This window comes from Amphimedon queenslandica, unplaced genomic scaffold (assembly GCF_000090795.2).
Source record: "Amphimedon queenslandica unplaced genomic scaffold, v1.1 AMPQUscaffold_13338, whole genome shotgun sequence".
Classification (NCBI taxonomy): Eukaryota; Metazoa; Porifera; class Demospongiae; order Haplosclerida; family Niphatidae; genus Amphimedon; species Amphimedon queenslandica.
Genome location: NW_003546426.1, coordinates 78,839 through 85,227, shown reverse-complemented (window position 1 = coordinate 85,227; position 6,389 = coordinate 78,839). Strand labels below are relative to the sequence as shown.

At 33.4% G+C, this 6,389-nt stretch overlaps 1 long non-coding RNA gene across 1 annotated transcript; it reads right to left on the bottom strand.

The window, feature by feature from the left end:
• Positions 1-4,495: 4,495 nt before the first annotated feature.
• LOC100638685 (uncharacterized) lies at positions 4,496-6,359 on the bottom strand. The gene is made up of 4 exons (XR_898164.2): positions 6,274-6,359; positions 6,186-6,228; positions 6,016-6,125; positions 4,496-4,691 (listed from the first exon to the last, which is right to left on the bottom strand). It is a non-coding gene; the product is annotated as an uncharacterized LOC100638685 (long non-coding RNA).
• Between the last annotated feature and the right edge of the window lie 30 nt (positions 6,360-6,389).

Here is a 6,389-nt window from a genome sequence, read left to right as displayed (position 1 = left end):
ACTCACATTTAATAAATTAATATTACAACCAATTAAACAATGGCGTCGAGGTTTTATCATGCTGGTCTCCGTTTTACTACTCACAATTCATTCAGGATGCAAGTAAAACTCTTCAGAATCACACTGTTACTTACCATTAACTTTTAGACTATTCTATCACTCAATAGGAATCTGAGAAATACTGCATCAAGTGAGACATTCAAGCACTATTTTTGTGTTACTATTTTTAGATGCACTCTTTCTTAGAAGGACCAAAACTAATAATATACCAGCATACCATAATTACAAAAGTGGTGGAACAAGAACGTTGACAATATTAAAAAAAATTGATGGAGACACAGAGGTATGTGCATTTTAATGATTAAGAATCCCTTTTTAAAACCTCGTTCAGTCTTAGTTTAGCATATAGTTCAGTCTTGCACCTCACATTACAGTTGTTCCATTATTATTGGGTTGTTTTAAAGTTAATTTTACTGTAAGTAATACACTATAGCCTATTATGAGGGGAAGGTACCTGCATGCATGCCCTTTAAAAGAAAATTTTAAAGTTGCTTTTGTCAGTATAGCCAAAGAGCATAGGCTATAATATTATTTTATAAAAATTGACTAGGAGTATGCACTCATGTTCTTATGTTGTATATCAAGTTTGACTTGATTTCGATTAAAATTGGATTTTTACAAAATTGCTTCCCAGTTTGACCAAATACCATAGGCTATATAAGGATGGGCAATATACCGGTATTTATTAACTATCGTGATATTGAGCTACAGTTATTAGTAATTGCATCTAAGAAATAAAACTGGTTTATTGTTTATATTGTTATTATTGTCAGTAGTACGTGCAATTAGATGCCATATCTCTTTGTACAAGCATAGGTGGCAGGGGGGAGGGCTGCGGGGCTAGAGCCCTCCCCCCATCCTGAAACAAGCCCGCCCACAAATAATTTTCTGTAAACTGAAATAAAAATAACTTTTATCAGTTTAACTACACCTGCACTCAGTAGTTTTTGGTGTTATTTAGAAAAAACACCAGAAAACATTAAAAAAATTCAACAGTAAAAAGTATCGGCCATTTTTTAAACAAGACCAACCCATTTTAATAAATTTTGATGTTCAGCCCCGCCCGCAGTTTTAATTACCATGTTTCCTTGAAATCTTTTTGTCCTTAAATTATATCCACACCATTACGAAGGCTGGATGAAATACTGTATAGCTGGAAAATTCTTTGGTCTAAAACTTTGGCAGTTTTGCATCAAAATTGCCTAAATGTAATATTGGCGGTCTCTTAATTTGGCGGTTTTTCATCTTGTCTTTTCTTTAAGAACTCCCAGCTCTTTTTGAAGCTGCTCCTTGGCAGCCTTGCCCACAGTCTAGACTGAAATAGTTAGAAATACTGTCATTTTGACATTTTTTAGTATCATGTGCTCATGATGGAACCCAGTCAACCCACCTATCATTACAATTGTTATTGACGGTTACAATATTGGCAGTTTTATTTTTAACCGCCAAATTTAATTCTCCGCCAAATTTAATTCTCCGCCAAATTTTCTGGCTATACGGCAATATGTGAAGTATTACCATAATGTTGCACATGGGCAGTAGTATTAATACACAATTGCACGTGTTAGCTGTAGAGGAAGCTCTAAAAGCTAAGGTAGCTGCTAATGAATGGAGCTGAAGTTATTAGTCTTCACTCTTGAATGCTATTCGTACTTGTTGTGCTATTTCTTCTGAAATTAATAGTACATGCGAATAGAATTCAAGGAAATACAGTATGTTCCTCTGCCGCTGATTACAAGCAGTAAAATAGAAGGTATCACTAAACCAGACAATTATGCTGGCATTCTTGGCAGTGAACCATTTCAAAACCATACAAATCATCAGTATTATTATAACAGTATTGATTGAGACAATAATTGTCATAATTATAAATGAGATATCATACTGGTTAGACAATATTCGATATTGCCCACCCTTAAATTCAATTTAGATTGGAATCTGCTTAAATTTAAGAGCACTATGTTTATGTATCAGAGAAATTATGAAAGATACCCTTTACTGTATTGATTGGGACTTTGGTTAAACTTGATTGGTCTACATTGTATGACTGATGTACACGTATTTCTGTAGGTATCCATTGGTGGTAGGAGGGTCCAGTTATTTGATGCTGATGCAGCACAAGACGATGAAGACATCTGAACTATAACTTATTAGATAGTATTCTATTTGTTTTAGTTCTAGTTCCACTAGTTCTTGTACATTATCTTTAGTTTTATAGTTTTAGCTCTTATATTATGTGCCAAAAAATTTTAGTTCTAGTTCTAGTTCTAGCGGTTCAATTGCCTGATTAATTTTAGTTCCATGGGGTTTTATACTACCTTAGGGTAGGTATTAATTGCGCTCTTAAATTTTAGCGTTTTTAAGGGGACCCTGATTTAGCAAAATGTAATATTAGCGAAAATAGGAAGAAATCAATGGTAAAGTCCCCATTCAATAGCATAACACAACTCAAGAAGCCCAATCTATACATTTAAGAGCAGAACACTTAACAGGACCACCCTATCTACTGTTATCTTGTTACAGATCTTGCCTATCTTGTGTACTTGTTTACACAAGTACATAATAACTATTATTAGCGAGTGGTCGAATTAGCGATTTGAAGTACACTCGCTAAAAACGCTAAAATTAAGTGTCGCAATTAATACCCACCCTAAGGTATGTGCCAAAAATCTTTAGCTCTAATTCTAGCACATCATTTTCAATAATTGTTTTTGTACAGTAGTATTATCACAATTTCACATTTTTACCCCATATGTGCTTATTGTACAATAAGTTACTTAAAGAAATGTTTTATGATTTTATCAGATCAGGAATGAATTGAAAGGCTGTGAAGTCTAAGCATTTGAGAAGCAGTGGAGCAATTTCTTATTGCTGATATCTACATAGTTGTTACACAGTTTATCTCTAAAATGTTATGTCATGTGCAGTAGTAAACTAATTTATATCACTAATCCAGCCTTACTCCTCACTAAACAATAACATTTGTGGTTACTTTGATCATTTTGCCAGAAATAGAACAGCTTTCTATATTTCTGACAACATGTTGCTTACAAGATCAAAGTAACCACAAATGCTGCAAGCAACATGTTGCCTAGTGTATGGGGGCCTTTAGCCTGATTTTTAAGAAACTATAATGGTTGGAACCAGCTCAGATTTTTAATGTAACATAAAGGCATGTATATTTATTGGAAAAAATTATGAAAATGGATAGTGAAATACCCTGTACTATAGTACTGGGCCTTTGGTTAAACTTGATTGGTCTACAAATCTTCATTACTTTATCTAGTACCTCGCATTGTATGACTGATGTTCATGTATTTCTACAGGTATCCAATGGTGGTAGGAGGGTCCAGTTGTTTGATGCTGATGCAGAGCAGGACGATGAAGATATGTGAACATATGGCCACATGTCAAGAACATGTGGCTTCATAGTACTAGTGTTGTTCTAGTTTAACATTAATTAATTTTGTTTTTATTATAGTTCTTGTTTCCAAACATTCTCTTTAGTTATATAGTTCTAGTTCTTGTACCATGTGCCAAAAAGTTTAGTTTTAGATAGTACACCAACCTGAAGAACTCTAGTTCCCCAGTTCTACATTTCTCTAATTAATTTTAGTTGCAGTTCTAGTTCTAGTATACCTTGTGCCATAAATTAATAGTTCACTTCAATTATTTAATTGTAACCTGTACGTTACAGTAAGTAATGAAACGGAGTATGGTGCAAATGTAGTTGCTAGGCTGCTAATGACTAATCAATAAAGGAAAATTGCATCATTCATATGAATGTACTAGGCTTGATTTTCATTACCCAGACAATTATTGAGCATTCTAGATAGGATTTTAGGACATTATTTGTATTTTATTTATTACAATGCTGGAGAACTACATCATTGAGAAATCATCCAAAGGTCATACATTTAATTTACCCATAAATATTTCTCAATTATATACTAGACAATACCAAGTGATGTTATTGTAATAATGATTGTAAATAGGTTGATTATGTTGAGCAGAAAAAGACACTTGAACATGTCTCTAAAAATTTTTCATACCTGATGATCCTACTGGGAGTATCAGTGTCCATTGGTAAAATGTACAGAATTGTTTCTTCTTAAATTATCATAATTGTCATTTTGGTATGACAAGCCTGCATGATCCTGGTTCAGATAATAATGTTTTGGATTGAAAGAGTTTAAGGAAAAATGCATTTGCACTAATTATTAATATTGGTCAGTTACTATTGTTTACTGAGGCTTCGAGTAAATCATCCTGATTTATAAGACAATATTGTACGTGCTATGACAATTAAAATTATTATTCTTTGCAATGGCAAAATAGGTGCTAGAAGTATAACTAAAATTAAATGGGCAAATCATACATTTTAGAAGAATTTTTCAGGCTGATGTAGCACTAGAATTCAGTCTGCAGGCTAATGTACTAGAAATAGAGCACATAGTACAAGAATCAAAACTATAGAACTAAAGATAATAGTTTGAAAGCTAGAACTATAATCAAAACAAAATGTTAAACTAGAACAACACTAGTACTAATAAGCCTATAGTTTATACGCCTTCATCGTCCTGCTCTGCATCAGCATCAAACAACTGGACCCTCCTACCACCATTGGATACCTACAGAAATACATGTACATCAGTCATACAATATAAGCAGAGATACTAGATAAAGTAATGAAGAGTTGTAAACCAATCAAATTTACCCAGTACTATAAATGCTGGTTTATAGTCCTCATGTTATGTTGATGCTAGAATAAAATCTGGTTCTATTCTAGCAGAAAGCATGAGTCAAAAGGTCAAATTGCCCAAAATTTATATTAAAAATTGACCGTACACTGGCCTAACGTCATATTGTAAACCAGCCTTAAGGGTACTTCACTATCAATTTTTTGTCATTTTTCAAATACATATCATGCTTTTATGTTGTATAAAAAATTTAAACTGATTCCGATCAAAATTGGATTTGTCACGAGAGACTACTAGTAGGACTTTCATTTCAGATTTTAGTTGTTCAAACTCTACTTGCCCTTGTTTTCATTACTTCTTTCAGTTTTTTAACAAAGTGAATCCCACTTAATCTTCTCTTTAAAAAATTGAATTAATTTATAGCCAATCATGTTTGACTAAATTTTGAAGGAACTTTCAAAATTTAATGGGCAAAGTCCCCTGATGTGAGAATTTCTGTACGTGCATCTGAGCCTGACTGGGAGGTGTGGCCAGAGGGCAAAACTAGAGATGTACTGATATGGGTTTTAGCCGATATTCCGATATTAACATAGCCAATACTGCCCAATACCGATACTGATCCGATATTTTCCTTCCTACCTTTTAGGCACAGATTTACACATGTACAATGTGATTTATACACTTCCTAATTTACTACCTTGACTAATTTTAAGTAGTCCCAGTTATAGAATCATTTTGACATTTTTTCTAGCTCATAGTGTCTTAAAATTAATTAATTAACCCTTTATTCTCATGCATATGACCATGTGTTGCTATATCTGCAAGATGCATGAAAGAAACCAATAACTGATACTATAAAAAGCAGGCCGATAAGCCGATATCCGATATGCCAGCCAATATCCGATATGCCAACCGATTATTGGTACATCTCTAGGTAAATCCCCTTAATGTTTAACATTCTTTCTAGTAAAAATTTAATTTTTATCGGACTTAAGATACAACATAAGAACATGTGTGCGTACTCCTAGTCAAAATATCATGTACTATAGCCCATGCTCATTGGCCATACAAATTTTAAATTTTTCTTTCACAGAGTATCATGCAGGCAGGCTTCCCTCATAGTAGGCTATACTGTTGATACTAACTGTACAATTAACTTTTAAAAAACCTAATAATAACGGAAATACTGTAATGTGAGTTGTAAGGCTGAATAAGGTATTAACAAAGGTGTCAACAAAATTCTCAATAATCATACCTCTGTGTCTCCATCAATTTTTCTAACTATTGTCAACATTCTTGTTCTACTACTTTTGAAATTATATGCTGGTATATTATTAGTTTTGGTCCTTCTAACAATAAATGCATCTAAAAATAGTAACACAAAATAGATATGTTTCAATGTTTGTGAATGCTAAATGGTCTCACGTGATGCAGTATTTCTCAGATTCCTATTGAGTGATTGAATAGTCTAGAATTTAATGGTAAGTAACAGTGTGATTCTGAAGAGTTTTACTTGCATCCTGAATGAATTGTGAGCAGTAAAACGGAGGCCAGCATGATGAATTTCGACGCCATTGTTTAATATTGTGAGTGTGACTCCACGTGTTAAACATGGCGTCGAGGTTGTAT